Here is a 19,678-nt window from a genome sequence, read left to right as displayed (position 1 = left end):
TGGAATGCTGGGAATTTAACCTGGGTTTGAAGATTAAAGCTACTTACCTGAGCCATGAGTATATGCAGCTTTGTACAAATTGCACCTGTGTCATTTCTTTTTCTTTTTGTTCTTTCTTTCTTCCTTTCATTTTCATTTTATTTCTTTCTCTATGCCTTTCTGTTTTTATTCTTTGTTTACATCATGCTACATAGTAGCTAGAAACAATCAAGGCATCACCAACTTGATTACTTCTTAACTGTGATGATATTCCCCTGGGCTGAAAATGCAATTTTTCTAAGGCTGGATTCCAAAGGACTTGCCCTCAGACTGTCTGCCCTGATTATGAAAGGCTTACTCTCCGTGTAAGTTATTTACTTTAGTATACGGCCTATATATAAACAGGTTTACATCAAGGCCAAGATTCCAAAAGACCTGCTCTCACTGCCAGTGGTCATTTACACTGCCAGCAAAACTTTTGGAATTGGGTCCCGATTTTAAAAATAATTGATTACCATAATTTTCAACTTCTTAAGCCCTTTACAGTAGCCAACATTTTTTTTCAAAATTTTCAGCATGTGAAACTTGTTCGGTATCCCAAGTTACCACTGGGATATGTCGCTAAAATCTAATGTCAATAAATAAATCAATAAATTATAAACAGGTAAGTCCAACTGGGTAGGTTCCTATTTTCAGCAGTGGCCCGGGGAGAAAAGCTCCAAAGCATTACAAAAATATTTTTAGAATAATAATTTTACAATCATCAAAAATAATACAAAAACAGCTACAGTTTAAATAATTATACCGAATTAGACTTAATATGAAAACATTTGTTAAAAATAGATGCAACTTATTTGGCAAGAATTTAACATTTAATTAAATTTTAGCCAGCTTAAAAAAAAATAAAGTTGTTAGTATAACACAAACAGGGATTGCAATATGAAGTAGGAGGGAAAAAAAAAACAGGTTTATGGCATACTTAGAGTGTCACGGCTAAAGTAAGGGAGTGAGTGAAGAAGGAGGAGGAAGGAGGCATAAGGTATGAATAGGTACCTCATCATATTTAGGGATATAATTTGTCCTGAAGATGAGCAAGAACAGACAGCTTTTTGCATACATAGTCTTTACTTTACTTACTGATGGAACATTTATCTTGTCAGCTTTATTCTGCAGACAGAAGCAGCAGCAGCAGGGATGTCTTGTAAGTTTAAATTCTGCTTGCAGAAACACAGGAAAAGAAGGCGCAACAGCAAGTGTGTTTCGATGCATGCAGAAGTGTAAATCTGTGTTGCATGCACAGACGCAGGGGGCATTCTTAAAGAAGACATGTAATTCATTTTTTTAATTAAAAATTAAATGTTGTGGCAGCTCCCCTGGCCAGTGAGCCCCAAATGACTGCCTAGGTTACCTAACGCTGGATCTGACTCTGGTGAGTGGAGGAAGTAAGCAGTGACAAGTGTAGTTTTAGTTGCGTTGGTGATAAAGTTTTTGGCTCTATATAGTATCCCTAATTTTTGGAGATTTTTTTTTTTTTTATGGATCTATGTATATGCAGCTTGAATTATCCCTAATAATTGGCTATGAGAAGTGACTTAAATGATTGTTTTATTACGAGAGAAAATTTAAAATTTTGTTTTTTCATGAGAGAGGGATTTGGGGAAAAAGTAGTAGTTTTTTTTTTTTTTGGAGGGGGTTGAGAGTTACAAACCATGTTTCAGTGTCTGGTAAAGCTTCCTGGTTAGTTTTTTGAGTAATTGAGTATCATGTAGAACTCATTTTGTGTAAACTTTTATAACATTAAAAGCTTATTAAAGTGAGGCATGTACATTTTATGAAAGTTATACAAGTATTGTTATTCTCTTAAGGCCATAATACAAATTTTTATTAAACCTAACTTATAAAGACACAGTCCGTTACTATTACTATTGGAAAGTTCTTGATACTTTTCCTTCAAGTGGCGGTTTGTAGATCTGCATTTTGAACACTGCGTTTAAGTGTATTCTTTTTTTATATTTGCTTAAACTATTAAGCTCATTTTTTTTTTGCTCAGTGTATATTTAACCCCGTACAAAAAGTACTGCTTATTGGTTAATAGGTGTATACTAGAGTAACTACAACAGGGACCTTTATAAGCCTAGCCATGCATCTCAAATGTATCTGACAATTTTGGTGACCTAGATGTTATTTAAGGGGTATATGCAAGCTAGAGCATGGGTGGTCAAGCAATTACAGGGTGCCTCTGTCCATTAGAGATGTAAGTGTCAGACCAAGAGTGAATTTCTGATTTCTCATCCACTGTTCAAGTTTATGCTTGAACAGGTTCAGGGAAGACCTCTGCTTCACATGGATGGGAAGTGTGTTATAGAGAAGGGGTATTCTCTGAGAGATATACCTATTCCTCCAACATGTCCTATTTATGTCTCAAGCAAGGTTTATGTCCTTGGATCAGGTAGTTATGATGACATTTGTTTTGCAGGTATGCAAGAGGTCCATCAGAGTGGGATCCGGGTATGCCTTGTATGCCAGACATAGATCACTCCTCAATAGTCTGTTGGTGACAGAGTATAGGGAAAGGGCTTTTAGATGGTCCATACTGGAGAGGTTGTAAATGCCCTGTATTCGTTTTGTGAGCAATCTCTTTGGAAGTTCCAGTTGTTGCATGTGCCTGGTCAGGTACATACTGAAGGGGGCAGTGTCCTCAATGATGGGCCTAATGAGGGCTTAACACAGTGGATTGATGGCTTCCTTGGATCTATATACCATATCCTTGTTAATAAGTTGAGCAACCTAGAATGATTTCCTTACTACCTTAGACACATGTTGGTCAAAAGCCATGTTACTGTACACATATGTCCCGAAATTCCTAACTACTGGGTCTAGTGTGCATTATCAATTAGGTAGTTTCCTGGGGTAGCATACTTCCTAAAGGGAACTATTATGCATTTCATCATGGAACTGAGTTTTAAACCAAGGCTCTGGTAGTGGTCATTAGTTCTTCTTGTCTTGGAAGATATTAGTGCCTCGGTGGTGGATTATATGACAGCTCCTAGTTTGCAATCATCTGCAAACCTAGTCATCCAGAGACCCTTGATACTGGCCTTGATTTCTAAGAAGTAGATGCCAAAATGGAGTGCTCCCAGCACAGAGCCTGGAGAGAATCCACTAGTGAATGGCCTCTTTGTTGAGGTGGATTCCCCTCTCCTAACTTCCTAGGCCTTATCAGTGAGCCAGCTGGCTATCCAGCCAGTGAAGAAGTGGTTTACACCAGAGTTAGTAAGCTTGTGTACAATTCCCAATATTTTCATAAATGGCCCTGTCTCTATCACCAAAAGGACTACTACTATATAATACAAATATTCAGATGATGCAATCTCATCTATCCTACTATCAATTTCCCAGTGCTTCAATCCATCATATAAGATGCATTCTCTTTCATTGAAATTAACCCAGGACATTCCCTTGTTGTAACCCTGACTAACCTCTGACTGATTTTTATTAACTTTTACTTCTACTACCTTTCTTTGACTAAGTTTCTTGTTCCTTATTACCAGAGAAATCAGGAACTGTAAATTAAGTAATCATCTATAAGATTACTTCTACAGAATTATTTATCTTATGTGATCTCCTAAATTGTATTGTCATATTAAATGAACTGTAACAATGTATACAGATATGTACTTTGCCTATATTATTGCAACCTTTATTACTGTTACAACTATTTTGAATTTTCTTTGGAGCTTTTCATCCCGGACCACTACTGAAAATGGACATGTATCCAGTTAGACTAGCCCAGTCAACAAATGTAAAATAAATAAAAACATTCCAACCTACTTATCGGCTCATGAAAAGCCAAACACATGCTGTTCACCCTAAAGTAAAATTGCACATATAAACTAGCCTGTACAAGCACTTCATCCAAAAACAGTTGTTGTTGTTGTGTCTTTCGGCTTTTCCCGATTAGGGGTCGCCACAGCAGAACTCCGGTCCGCTAATGATTGGCAGTAGATTTTTACATGCCGAGTTGCCAGCCCTGATGCACAACCTTCAATGAAGGTACACCCATTCATGCATGTCTCCACGCAGAAGACGCTCTAGCTGAGAATCGAACAGGACAAAATCTTACTGTGAGGCGACAACGCTACCGCAGCACCACCACCGCAGTGACTCAAAAACAGTAAAGTTGAAAATCTCCCACACCACACTTCAGGGCATCATCATTTATGGGAATCTAAAATTTGACCACCTCTTCATAAATGCTATTAACAAAACTTACACACACACACACACAAAAGAAGATAACTCTTCTATAGAACTAAACATTTCTTGCACGAATACAGCTTTTTCCTACCTACTACCAATCCTCCCTTATGCCTCACCTATTTTCACAAATTGTAAACCACCTTAGTGAACAGATAGACCACTGCTATAAATAAAAGAGACAAATTCCGTACAGGTCTCTTCAGCTTATCTCACCACTGCCCTGCCACTCAACAACTGACTTGACTAGAGCTTCCAATCTGTGGTACATCCTTCCAGCTACAGACTGTCCATGAAATACTCTGTCAATGCCAAAAGTATCCCTCTACTTCAGTCCTCATTCAATGGTATGCACCTGGTTATGACATCTGCTTTGAAGACAAAAGTGTGATTGCTACTTTCATGGGTGCCAGAACCATAGAGTAAGGGGGGAGGGGCGCCCCCACCCACTTTTGCAGATCCAGCAACTTACATATACATCCCTTCCCTTAGATATGACAGTAACTTGTGACATAATTTCCTCACTGCATCTAATTTGCTGTCTTTGCACAGGAGTATCAATAATATGACACGCTTGCTCCCCCTGGTGTCTGTATCTAAAACATTGCAGCTGCTTTACCAGAGGACCAATTCATAATTCTAAACCATGTAAAATCATTGCAATAACTTAATCACAGCCATAGATTCCCTGTACACTCTCAACAGACTAAACAGCAGCAATTTTACCTTTCTGCTTGCTATTCCCATATAGGTTCATAGGTAGGTACTAGGCTATCAGCCCTAGGGCCTATACAAGCCCAGCCAAAAAGGTACCCTGGCTTTTGCCACCCAAGAAAATTATTTTCCTGTGCCACTGTCGAGCAGAGCCACAGAAGTGATCCCCGGGGTGAATTTCCTATTTTCCATCCAATCATCAAGATTTATCTTGAAGAGTGCTAATGAGGAGCTTTGTTTGATATATATATAGGTAGTTTATTCCAGAGTATGGGAAGTCTCTGGGACAGGAATCTATCCCTCCGGCATGTTCTGTTTATTGTGGTGACAAGATTTAGGTCCCTAAAGCGTGTAGCTCAGAGAGGTTGGGATTTCTTTAAGTGGAGCATGTCCAGCAAATCTGGGTATGGCATAGCTTTGTATGTTAGGCAGAGATCACCTCTGAGTAGGCGACATGCGACGGAGTAAAGCTGGGGTTTTTTGAGACAGTCTGCATAGGGCATCTGTTTGAGGCCGGTAATCCTCTTTGTGAGGTAATTCTGTGGCCTTTCCAGTTGTTGTAGCTGTCTTGTGAGTTACATACCAAAAGGGGCATTGTACTCTATAATGGGTCTAATGAGTTATGAGTAGAGGGGAACAATGACCTCTTTTTTTCTGGATGAGAAACCTTTTGTGATGAGGTGTGCCATGTTGAAGGATTTCCTGACTACTGCGGCGATGTGATTATCAAAGGAAAGACTACTGTCCACCTGTGTCCCAAGGTCTCTTATCACACTTTCGGTGTTAAGTATACTACCGCCTATGTTGTAGTTCATGGGTACAGAGTTTTTACCAAAGGGGATGACAATGCACTTTTTGGCATTGAGCTTGAGGCCATGGCTTTGACACCAGTCATCTGTCTCAGTGAGGCCCTTTTGTAGGATGTCCACATCGTTAGAAGTTTCGATTATTTATTTATTTATTTTATTTTACATTTGTTAACCGGGGGTGTCTGACTGAGCCGTAAAGGCCCTTTTTCAGCAGATGCCCAGGGAGAAAAGCTCCACAAAGAAAAATTACAGACACATTTAGTTATTTAGACATGATCAGTATACACACAAATTACAAGAGACATGTTTTTACAGTGGTATGCGGCACATAAACAGTTACAGTGGAGAGAACAAACAAAAAAATATTAATTTTAAAAATAAAGGTAATTAATAGATTTGTGGTGTACAGCTAAAATTTGGAACATAGGTAGAATACATACATAGTACACAGGTACAGTACATACATTGTAGATTAGCCAGTGTTTGTGAGTAAGGTTGAAAACTATTATCAAGTGCTCTAGATTTAGTATGTGTATGTTATCCACTTTCACTAGCCTGGGGAGCAATCATGGCACTGCCAACTTTGCTTCAGATGTTGCCTGATGAGGTATTTAAAGGAGGCTTTGGATGATGTGTTTTGAATGCTAGTAGGGACAGAGTTCCATTTTTTAGCCACTGAACTACTATATAGTGCATCTCCAAAGCTATTGTAGCTGTTGGCGACTTCTAGTAGTAGTTTGCTTGATGATCTAAGAGGCCTTTTGGCTGACTGATGTTGTACTAGGTTTTTGAGGGCAGGACACTTATTGGAGAGGTAATAGATAGAATGACAGAGGCAGAGCTGATTGTAGGTTAGGAGGTTGGGCAGTTCAAGCCAGTGGAGCTGTCTCAAAGCAGTACAGTGATGAGTTCTATATGAGCAATTTGCAGCAAAGCGGACAATTCTGTTATAGCAGGCTTCCATTTTGCTTAGTTCAGTTTTGTTGAGATTAGTCAAAATGGGAGATGCATAGAGTAGGGTGGATAGAAGTTGGGAGCGAGCAATGGCTGATCTTGTGTTGTTGGTAAGAAATGGTTTGATACAGTAGAGTGACCCCAGTTTGGCATGTACTTTTTTAATAGTTAAGTTGAGATGACTATCAAATTTACGTGGGAGTCTATGGTTATTCCCAATAGCTTAGCCTGTACCACTGGAGCAATTGGAGTATCATTTGTGGAGTAGATAGTGAATTGACTGTTATTGTTTTTGTTAGAACTGGTTATTATCATAAGCTGAGTTTTCTTTGGATTGAAGATAAGTTGGGCTTTGGTAAGGTAGTTTTCAACGTCAGAGAATGCAGATTATGGCTCCTAACTTGAAGTCATCTGCGAACTTCATTAGCCAAAGACCTTCTGTGTTAGCCTGTACTTCAGAGGAGTAGATACCAAACAGGAGAGGAGCCAGGACTGAACCCTGTAGTACTCCACTTGTCACTGGTCTGAAGTCAGATTTGGAGTCTGCTACTTTCACAGTGTGGGTTCTGTCAGTGAGCCAGTTGGCAACCCATCTTGTGACATAGGGATTTATACCTAGTTTAGTGAGTTTATCTATAATTCCAGAGTGGGGGATGGTGTTGAAAGCCTTGGCAAGATCTAGATGGGCTGTGTGAACCATCTTACCCTTGTCTACGGTTTTGGTGACTGCTTAAAAGAAGTCTATCAGGTTTAGGAGACATGATCTGCCTTTTACAAACCTGAACTGCATGGGGTCCAGAGTTTGGAGATTACCAATGTCTTTGTTTATAAGTTCCATGATGATACGTTCCATGGCCTTGCAGACCAGGCTTGTCAGGCTAATGGGGCGGTAGTTCCTGGGGTCCATGATGGCTCCCCCCTTGTGGAGTGGGATAACCGTCGCTGTGCGCCATTCAGCGGGCACAAAGCCTGAGGTGAGGCTATGAATGAACATGGTACTTAGGTGGGGTGCCAGTTTGTTCTTTAGTTCATGTAGAACGCAGCCTGGGATGTTGTCTGGTCCCATGGATGCTGTGTTCTTGGCTTTGGAGAGTGTGGTTTTTACCTGTGCAGCCGTGATTACAGGAACTTTGCATTCTTCCGGTATATATATATGGGCCCTTTAGGGGGTGAGAGGAGGGGTAAAGTTAGCACTGAACTTTTCTGCCAGGATGTTGGCAATATCAGTTGGGTCTGTATATTTAGTGCCATTGTGCTGTAACTCAGAGCAGATCTGAGTGTTGCCATTGAGGTTCTTGACATAGCTATAGAATGCTTTGTGGTAGTCTTTAGAATCAGTGGTGCTTTTTTTTCATAACTAGCTTTGGAGGATTTTATCAGGGATCGCAGCTTCTTATGAAGGTTGATGAAGGTTAGGTACTGTATAACTTTTTTGTACAACAGCTTCATATGAAGGTTAGGTACTGTACAACTCATTCGGTTCAATCAATGATTATGTCTCTGATGTTAAAAACAACACCGTAATGCTAAAGTAACTAAGGCAGTCAAGTAAGTCACTAATTAAAACATCGTAGACCTAAGACTTGCTGAAAGTAGATGAGTAGGCAGAACAACTGAACCGGGAAGAAAGATGCAAGTATGCATATTGATTGACTTGACTGCTTTTGTTGACTGGGATATCCCAACTGGGTAAACATGCTGCCAAGAGTCCAGGTTGCAAGAAAAAAAAAAAGGGTTCAAGAAGTCTGTACGAGCACAAGACAAGAGAAGGGTGCAAAGTGATGAAAGGGTCACGGGGGTGAACATCACACTGTAGTAACATGCACGAACCCCTACAAGTCTCACAACAAACATGCAGGGTTTTTAGGCTACCAATCAGCATGCTAGCTGAGAAGCAGCAAGTCTTTGCCTTCCTTCAAACTTTACCCAGTGTCCACATTTCTACATTTTTTTATTTTAAATTTATTTTCTTTATTAGAATCGGATTAAGATCCGAAAGCTCTCATTGATGTGCTATGTCTGCCTCTGCTGCTGGATAGCAGATCCCTCAACTAACTTCCACTTGTGTGTGTGTGTGTGGGGGGTTCAACTTCAAATTCAGGGGACTGGGCAAACTACACTAAGCAAGTGCATTGGTCTGCCTCCCCCCTCCTCAGCCTATCTAATTTAATAGTTCCATCTGGTCAGGGTTCAGTGGCAGGTCACAGGTGTAAACATTTTCAGATTCCAGTTAAACCCGTTGTGTTCTTTCTGTGACCTCACCTTGCTATATAAATAATCCAGACCTCCTTCCCTCCAGTCAATTGAGAGTGAGTGAACTGAATTTGTGGTTATGCGTACTATACATGGACAAAGTAAGTAAGGGATCCTTGGGGAAAGTATTCATTTTGATGTAATTTTGATTTTATTTATATTGGAAAAGGCATTGGGGAAAATGCTTCATTTTTGTACTTGTGCATGCATGGTGGAAAAGTAATTAAGGGAACCTTGGGGGAAATGATTCATTTTTATGTCATTTGGTAGTGCTTGTGCATACATAATGGACAGACTGCTGAGAGGATTGTTAGGAGAAATGTTTCATTTTTGGTGATTGTGCATACATATACAAACCTGACTGAAGGGTCATTGAAGAAAACGTTTCATTTTGGTGCTTGTACATACATGGACAAACCTGACTGAAGGGGTCATTGGAAAAATGTTTAATTTTAGTGCTTGTGCATACATACATAAAGTAATGAAGGGTTCGTTGGGGAAAAGGTTTAATTTTTGTGCTTGTGCATACATGGACAACGTACCTAGGGATCCTTGGGGAAATGATTCATTTTGATGTAATTTTGTGCTTACTATGCATACAAACAGACTACTGAAAAAGTCATTGGGGGAAATTATTTATTTTTTTGCTTGTGCATACATGGAAAAGTAATTAAGGGAACCTTGGAAGAAATGATTCATTTTGATGTCATTTGCTCCTTACATGCTTTTATGGATAGGCTATTGAACAGGTCATTCGGGAAAATGTTTCATTTTGGTGTTTTGCATAGATGGACAAACTGCTTAAAGGAACCTTGGGAAAATGATTCATTTTGATGTTATTTGTTTTTTATGCATACATGGACAGAAAACTGAGGGAGTGGTCATTATGGGAACTGTTTCATTTTGGTGGTTGTGCATACATGGGAAACTACTGAAGCAGTCTTTGGGGGGATTTAACCCCACAGCACATTACATTTTTCATGTATTAGTTATTTCCTGAGTGTTTATGGTACTGCTACATGGATTTATAGATTTATGCTGGGCTCTTTACTATTTGGAGTCTATTTCTCAGAAGTCTAGGCAAAAGGAAAATGGCCTTTGGGAACATGGGTGTAAAATGGCTAGCCTGGTAAAGGTCCTATGGCCATTAGTATAGTAACCTCCTATAAATCTGTGAACCCTTGATCCTATAACTTTGTTTGGATATTAATTGCAGTTTGCCAATTCTTGGTTTAGTGACCTTTCTGTAAGAATGCATTGTGAAAAGAGAGTAGTGTATTATAATATGTTAGCAGTTATTCAAAGTTTTTTTTGTGTGTTGTACACTTTTTGTCTGTATTTTGCTAAACATTTCAGGGTTAGTGATCTTTTTTCCAAGGAATGCAATCCATCCAAGTTGGAAACTTCTGGTAGAAGCCTTATTGTGTTTTTACCTGATTGGCCCGAGGGATTAACTGTGTAAAATTCTTTTATCCTACTGTGATAAGACTCGCATTTGCATTGTGCAAAGTCAGTTCCCCGTGTCATGTATGTGTGTGTGTGTTTCTGCATATATATATATATATATATATATATATATATATATATATATATATATATATATATATATATATATATATGTGTGTGTGTGTGTGTGTGTGTGTGTGTGTATATATATATATATATATATATATATGTGTGTATGTATGTGTGTGTGTGTGTATATATATATATATATATATATATATATATATATATATATATATGAAAATACTAGATGGACATAAGTGCCCTTCTTGCCCTCTGCCCCCCAGTCTTCAACAGCTTCTGGCACCTATGGTTACTTTCAAAGCTCACAACCTGTAAGAAAACTCATTTTACTCAAACTTTGTCTCCAAATTGTGAACCAACATTCTCCCTGATTTCAAACTTATTATCAATCCTAAGCTCTTGGCAAATCACCTTAAGTCTCATTTCCTTGACTCCTGAATCTGCAATTGCACTTCATTTCTATAGTTAATATTCTGACTTCTTATATTAACCGCCTATTTCTAAATCCTGTCTGTATTCCTGCATAAATAAAAAGAACCAGTCATGGGAACTCATCTCCCAAAACATTAATTATAGCGCATCTTCCTTTTCTTACTGCTTTCTTAATCAGTTATTCACAACTTCTGTCTTTACACTATTTCTTTCTGGAATGTTCCTTACACTTAGAGATGAGTCCTTGTGAATATTTTCCACATTTCTGTTTAACCAACACTGCATTGCTTGCAGATATTAACTATATTTCTGTACATTCACTGTAGCAACTACTTGTCTTGTATTTGTATTACGTGTTACAGTTTTAATACTTGTGGAGCTTTTTTCCCCAAGACTTAACTGAATGGAGTAATGTCCAATTGGACTCACCTGGTTAACAAATACAAATAAAATGAAACAAAATAAAGAGATGTTTTCTTGTACAGCTACATATCCCAACTATCTATCCATCCATTTTCTAAAACACTTGTACTGTTGAGTACTGTTGTGGGAGACAACAGACTTTCCTAACCGTTGTAGCAGCCCTCAGCTTATTCTCTAGAATCTACACATGTTTTCTTATTACCTGAGAGAAAACATCTCTCTCTATTGTCCTCTGTCTGAGCTAGGGCCTCCTTCCTGTAGGCTGTGCCTGGTGCACCTCCTTTAGGAGGTGTCTATGGCCTTCTGACAGTGAGTGGTGTCTGATATGTCTACTGTAGGAAGAATTTAAAACATCCTGCCAGTGGGTTGTGCTTAATATGCCTCCTTTAGGAAGTATTAAGGGAGAGTCCTCAATAGGTACCTAAATCATCTCAAGTGATTCTTCTTACAAGGAAAAGCAGTAACTGTCATCTGAGGATCTCCAACTTCCTGCTGGCTTCAAATTATCAAGGAGAGTAACATTTTGGTCCATGCCCAAAGCGATGATGACACAGGCTAAACTGTAAAGTGAGATCTTTGTTTTATGGCTTCACTATTACTTCACCAGCAGAATGCCCACAGCACTGCCACCACTGTCTCTTAATCCTCTCTAGCTTCACTTATAAATAAGACCCCAAAATACAAATTCCTCCATTTGGTGTAGGAGCTCCCTTCATGCCTGCAGAAGCAGTCCCTTCTTTTGTAACAGTGATCCCTCTCCTCAGATTTTGGAAGTGATGATTTTAATCCCAAGCATTTCATATTCAGCACATAACTGCTTAAATGAATGCCAGACATCAAAGTGGCTTCAGGCCTAAAGAACAGCATGATCTTCAAACAACACAAAAGCAACCCTCACAAGTTCAAACTAAATACTCTCAAGTTCTCCAAATCTTGGCTGTTCCTTGATATTGTGTCCATGAAAATTATGTAGAGTAGGGGAGATGAGCCCCAACCTTGCTTGGTAAAGTCCTTCTCACATTGAACATATTCACTTCAATACTGAAAATGAAAACATAACTCTTACTTCAGAAGTACAAAGGCCAAATGGCACACAGAAACAGCTCTGTGGACCTCTTCTGTTGTAGTACCTCACAAATGGCATTCCTGCTGCATGGTAAGTGTTGTGGTACCATCTCTGCACATGCCGTCTGTGGCCCAAATGGTTTGTGTGCAATGGATTTCTGCTGAGGGCATGTTTCCCACTTCTGGTTGTGACAACCCCTTCAGCCAGATGTGAAACATTAAAAGCAAGCGCCTCCATTGATCTGTAGTCTTCAACAGATATTCTAGACTGAAATTACACCTGAATAAGTCCCCCTAATCCTTCTGTCAGGGAGATGTTAGCAGCCACTACCACACCATCCATTTCATCCCAGCCAGTAACATATCACCCATTTCACTTCAGCCACTACCACATCACCCATTTCATCCCAGCCAGCTCTTCCAGTACACAAGCCACTAACAGAGCTACAGGTCATCTGGGTCACAGTCAGTACTTTTTCCTCTCTATGTCACAGAACTAGATGCAAGCTCCCTTATTCTACTTATGATGTCTTCGCATACGCATCCCATTATCATGCATCTCCAGTTTTTATTACATTATTCTTGCAGTGACTCATTTACTTTAGAATGCAATTCATTTGAAATACCTCTTTTGCACATGCTGAAAGTTTTCTCTCAACATACAGCACTTATCGAGATATTTTTCAATGTAAATTTCTCAGTATTATATCTAAAATTGTAGATCATTCCTGCGTTTAACTCGGTATACATTCTGAGAGAAGAAATTTTGTATAGAACTGCTGGCTTGTAAATCTTCTTTCTTTGCAGGGTTAATATGAATCTGCTACTGAGGTCACTGTATTTTGCTAAATAAAATACAGTGCAGATTCAGTAGCACTGACTAACTGGTCTGAACTGCCAAAGGCCATTTGTGAAACAGCAAATCCCTTCCTGTGGTGCAGTGACCTCAGAGTTTAAATAAATGCAGTCTTCCTTTCCACACAGCTGTTATTTCAAGGAATTGTGCATTTTATTTTAGTAAGACATGCACCGCATTTTCACATTGTCAGATTTGCAAAGAGATATGCTTTTCCTTGCAACTCTTCCAAAAATACACTACAGATACTAAGGAAGTGATTGCTTTATCTGGCCCCTGAAGAACTTAACTATACTAATAACTCTCGTTTTCTAACTGTAAACACTATTTTCTATTATAATAGACAGTCTCCTTTTCAGGATATTACATTGTCCCCATTCATTTGATGACTGCATAACAATCATCTAAATCTTTTGTGCTCCTCTGTGGCCAATGGCCTTGCTATGGCACAGAAGATCACTCAGATTTGCTCTGTTATTGCACAATGGCACCTCCAATACTGAGCCAACAGATATAGCCAACATACTGGCTGACAGTGTCCATGAGACCTGATAATATCCTTGACTGCATCCTACATAAGTTACAAAATGAACTGGCACCACATCTGTGTGCCCTGTTCAATAACAGCCTTACCTTAGGCTATGTCTCTAACGAATAGTGCACTGCTACAGTCATCTCACTCCATAAAGTGGGAGCAACTACAGACCCTGGAACTATCGCCCCATTAGCTTGACAAGTCTGGCATGCAAAGCTATGGAGCGCATCATCATGGACCTGTTTAATGAAGATATAGGCAATCTACAAACTCTTGATCCCACACAGTTTGCCTTTGTCAAGGGGAGATCCTACCTGCTGAACCTGGTTGACTTCATTGAGGTAGTCACCAAGGCTGTGGATGAGGGTAAGGCAGTGCATACAGCCTACCTCAACCTGGCCAAGGCCTTGGATACCATTCCCCACTCAGGTATCCTTGATAAACTCACCAAACTAGGCATCACTCCTTACGTCACTAGGTGAATTGCAAGTTGGCTCACAGACAGGACCCACAGAGTGAAAGTTGTGAATTCCAAGTCAGACTATCAACCAGTCATGAGTGGAGTCCCACAGGGCTTGATCCAGGGCCCTCTCCTGTTTGGCATCTACTTCTCAGAAGTCCAGGTCAACACAGAAGGACTCTGGCTGAGCAATTTCACTAATGACTGCAAGCTAGGGGTCATTATCAACTCCCCAAGTGATGCAGACATCCTACAAAAGGGCCTCTCTGAGACCAATGACTGGTATCGTAACCATGGCCTGAAGCTTAATGCCAAAAAATGCATTATCACCCCCTTTGGAAAAAACTCAGTCCCCATGAATTACCATGTTGATGGGAGCCCACTGAACACTGAAGGTGCCATAAGAGATCTGGATACTCAGGTTGACAGCCACCTCACCTTCAACTACCACATTGCCACTGTGATCAGAAAGTCCTTCTACATGGTACATCTTGTAACCAAAGGTTCTGCATCCAGGAAGAAAGAGGTCATCATCCCTCTCTACTTATCTCTCATTAGACCAGTCATCGAATATAATGCCCCCATTTGGCATGTACCTGACCAGACACCTACAACAGCTGGAGAGGCCACCAAAGTACCTCACCAAAAGGATCCTAGGCATTAAACACGTCCTACATGGATAGACTCAAGAAACTTCAGCTGTTCTCAGTCTCTTATCATCTACTTAGAGGTGATCTCTGCTTGAGTTACAAAGCCATGTCCAACCCAGCCCTACTTGAAATGCTTCACCTAAAGAAATCCCAATTCCCCCGTGCCATGCTCTCCAGAGATCACAGCCTCATTACCACAATTAACAGAGCATGCTGGAGGGACAGGTTCATCTCCCAAAGACTGCCCATACTCTGGAATAAGCTTCCCATTTATGTCAATCAGAGCACCTCATTGTTCTTCTTCAAGAGAAATCTTGAGTGGATGGGTAACAGAAAGTTCAACCCAGGGATCACTCCAGTTGCCCTACTGGATACAGGCACTGTGAACTAACATTGGGTGGCATGGTGCCTGGGGAATTTGTTTGGGCTAGGCTTGTAAAGGCTCCAGGGCTACTAGCCTAGTACACACCTATGAACCTATGAATTCAGCCTCATCCTGGTTTATCACTTTATTTACCTTGTCAAATAACTTTGTCTTACTTGTCAGACATGAGCAACCTGTCTGCTGCAGTCCTGCGCCCTATTAGTGTCAAGAAGTCTTTCTGTCAAAAGGGAATGGAGCTGAAGACTTCAAAGGGCATCTAGTTTTGATCATTTATTTTATTATAAAGTGTTACAAACTAGTACATCTTATACACATAGTAAACTTTCTTCCTATATTTGCCCACATTCACCCAAGCTCTTTCCTTCTCTTCTCCTAGCCTCACTATAACCATATTTGCTTCATTGCATAGTGGATCTAATATGCTACAGATGCTTTTCAAATAATTCCAGTACTGATGCTAATACCTGGTTGATTTTGTATTTCTAACAGCATGCAGTCATCTGGAATTCTTAACAAAATTTGCTTTCATTGCTCCTCCAAGTTTGTTAATAGGTTTCTGACCTTATGTGCATCTGTTCCTATTTCTATCTTTCTATGTTGTAAAGAACAATGAAGCCCTAACTGTGAATCAGATCATCTGAATTTTAGTAGTTTCTCAAGCTCTGGAATAATAGGATGGGGAAGATGAGATTGAGCAGCTGTTGTTCACCCATCCTTGGGGAAGAGGTTGGGGAGTCCTGATCAGCTGATATGCTCTGATGCAATAAATGGGTTCAATAAAAGCAGGTGCCATAAATGAGATGTGGTGGGGTACAGCTTCCTCTGTTAATGGTAGTAGCCCTTTCATACATAAGTAAAGGACAACATGCACTAACACAGGACAATAAGAAGTCCCTGTGGTGATGAGGATGCTTGAGTCATCAACAGGAGACAGTGTTAGTGAAAACACAGAAATACTTTTTCAGCCTATGCCACCAGTCAGATAGGCTGCTTAGGGGATGTAGTACCCCAGTCTGGGGCCAGTTAGCAGAAACTTGAAACATGGACAGCTCCTGTTTAAGCAGTGAATTCAGGATCTCATGTCTTAGTGATGACGGTGTGACCACCCTGGCAAAGGCAGGGATACAAGTTTCCCCTAACTGTCTTGATGACAGCCCCCTCTGGTTTGAGACTCCATCACATTAAGAATGATTGGATTCAAGATTCATTGGAAGATGGCTTCATGGTTAAAAGACATAGAAGGAAAGGTATACAGAAAAAAAATCTTTCTTTCTTTCTTTAATGTGATAAAGATACCAGGCAATAGAGGACATTACTTTCTTATGCCTGTATTTACACTGCCACAGTCAACCAATATAAGGAATAGTTTTCCAAAATCTTTATTTTTTAATACAGTTTTCATAAAGATCCAATTTATCAAATCAAATGTCATTTTGATGTTAGAATGAAGTTTTCCTGATTCTATGCCCATACTTGCCAAGTTATCCATGAAATTTACTATAGCCCATCAATTGTCTGAAAATTGTCCAGCTGTATGAAACCATCTTAACATGCATCAGTACGTTTTGCTAGCACCTGGTGCAATCTGTGAGCTGTTATTATCTTAAGAGTTTTCCAGAAAAAAAGCTCACTGGTATAGCACAGTCTATACCATAGAACAGACTGTCATGTAGGAAAGGTACATTTCTTCGTTTACATTTGTTATATAGTTTCTTATCCTATTTCTTGAGTGATCTTAGTGTTTATTTTTATTGTGTTGGATTAAAGTATTAGAAGTTCTTTTTAGGAGAGAACAAAGCTACATCTCTTGGTGAGTCACAGGAATTAAAATTTAATTACCTGTGAACTGAGGGAGGTCAAATAGAACAGAAAACATTCCAAGGCTTTTAAGATAAACAGAGTGGTATAGTCTCTGCCACAGAACAGACCGCTGCTTGAAAAAAATTTTCCACATTTACATCCTGGTCCTGTTGTGTTCTCATTACTAAGATTTATTTGTTTGCCTTTGTTTAGTGGTAAAGTCCAACTGGACCTACTTAAACCCTTTTCAGCAGATGCTTGGGTAGAAAAGCTCCAAGACAATATTAATAGTTATATAAAGCATAGAATATGTAACAATATTCAATGTTATATAGTTGCTATATGGTACAGAAAATTGTAGACATAAGGACAAACAGGCCATGTGGTCATATAACCTGTCATACATGAACAACAGAGCAAATAACTAGCTAATATTAACTACAGAAGGATGTTCAAATAACAACAGTAACAATTTTTTAGAAGGTATTAACGAAGGAGAGTTGGAGAGAGTAAAATGAGCTGGAAGGATAAAAAGTAAAATGAGAGATTAAGAGGAGTGGGATTAATATAGAGTTTAGTAATGAGTGGGTGGTGTAAAGGTTAAGCCACAAGGATAAATAGACAGTGGTGGGAAAGGTGTTGAAAGATATAGCAGGTAGCTCTATATGGTCATAGGGCATGCATAGCAGGCAGAGTGATGAGGATAAAGTAGTGCAGTGGTACACAACAAATGATTAGCCAGGAGAAGAGGAGGAGGAATATGTTTGGGGACTATTGTTTCATATCTGCAAATGTTCTCATTGCCTAGAGTTGTACATCTGTAGTTTCAGATGTTTGGTGCACAGAGTATACAGCATTTCCACTGACCTTTTTATTTTTAAAGACATTTTTTTAATAATTTCACATATTTAAATATATAAACAGAAAAGAAGAAATTCAACATCATATATTGTTACTCAGTGTTAGGAATAGATTGAATCACAAGGTAATCTTATAGAATTAACATGCTAAGAGTCTTGGCATTTCAATAGCAACATTTCAAGGCTATCTCAACCAGTAAAAGTCTGATTTATAGATCTCATTCTGATCAATTGTTTTTCAGTTTTATATAGTATTGCTTTTAAATTTAAAAATTATTTGAATGTAGGAACTGAGTTTGATTTCCAATTTTTTGTAATATCATTTCTAGAAACTGCCAAAAGACTCCAAAATATTTTTTTCTTGTTTGGCTTTTACAGATAAAGGAAGTGGAACATTCATTAGTATTATTCATCTTTTTAAGCAACAATTATCAGATCATAACCCTTTAAAATCACACTTCTCTTCCCAATATACACATTTTTCACAATCCATAAACACTGGTATCCAATCAGCTTTTCCATCTTTACTACATCTCCAACAATCTGGAGAAGTAATTTTGCTAAACTTGCAGATTTTATAGGGAGTAACAAGCATCACATGTATATATTTCCACATTGTAAGAAACTTCTCTGTGTGGAAGATTTTCAATCAATATATATCTAGTTAATCAGTGTATATTAATTAGATCAGGGAACAGTAGTAGAAGTAGCAAACTTAAACTCGTCCTAAGTAAAAAATAAAAATAATAAAAAATATATAATTTAAAATATTTTCAGAATTATTAAGTATTTGAAAGTAATCCAAGCAGGGTGTGCAGTCTGTTTCCAGTTGAAAATCCTTTAAGTACACAAACAAGCGATCCAATTAAAACAAAATTAACAGAGTAATAGTTTCCTCACAAGCTTTCTAACTATATATATACTTTTTATCAGGCAAAGGGAGTGGTTTATAGTGCTGTAAACAAAGTGTTATTGGTATACATGTTAAATTCACATCCCTTCCCCCATCAGTGTGATATTCAAGCTGGTCCTGCTCTACTTAGTAGCTGTCATAGTGATATAACCCTTATGTACTATAAATACAATTAATAATGACGTGGTACCTCTTAGGATACAACACAAAAGGCTGTATTTTAGAATGGCAATCCTTGTTAATTGAGAATCCATCAAATTTTTCATTGCTTCTTATACAATTAACTAAGAGTTTGATAACTAATGCACATAGCAGGGAGGACAAGGGAACCCCTTCCTTTGTGCCTTTGTTTAAAGTGAACCCTTAAGAAATATAGGATCTGATTTTAGCATATGCTTTGGAGTCTCTATACAGGTTTTTTAATATATCAATAAATTGTTCTAGAAATGCAAAGCTTCAAAAGTTTTAAACAGGTAGTTCCAATCTACAGAATCAAAAGGTCTCTATCTAAGCTAATTACGGCCAATTTCTTGTTCATTCCTTTTGCTAAATCTAAGATAGTTACTACCCATTTTATATTACCATACATTAATCTATTGACTGTAAATCCTGTTTCATATTTATTAATTCATCTATTCCTAATATTGTAGTGAAAATAGAAGCAAATATTTCATAGTCTACATTTAATAATGAAACAGGTCTATATGAGGAAACTAACTTTTTATCTTGTCCTTGTTTAAGTATAGGTGAGATTACAGAAAATTTCAATGTTGGAGGAATTATTTTGTCACTCTGAATTATCC

Source organism: Protopterus annectens, chromosome 2.part0, assembly GCF_019279795.1.
Source record: "Protopterus annectens isolate FY-2018-M chromosome 2.part0, PAN1.0, whole genome shotgun sequence".
NCBI classification, from domain to species: domain Eukaryota; kingdom Metazoa; phylum Chordata; order Ceratodontiformes; family Protopteridae; genus Protopterus; species Protopterus annectens.
This window is presented reverse-complemented; position numbering follows the sequence as displayed.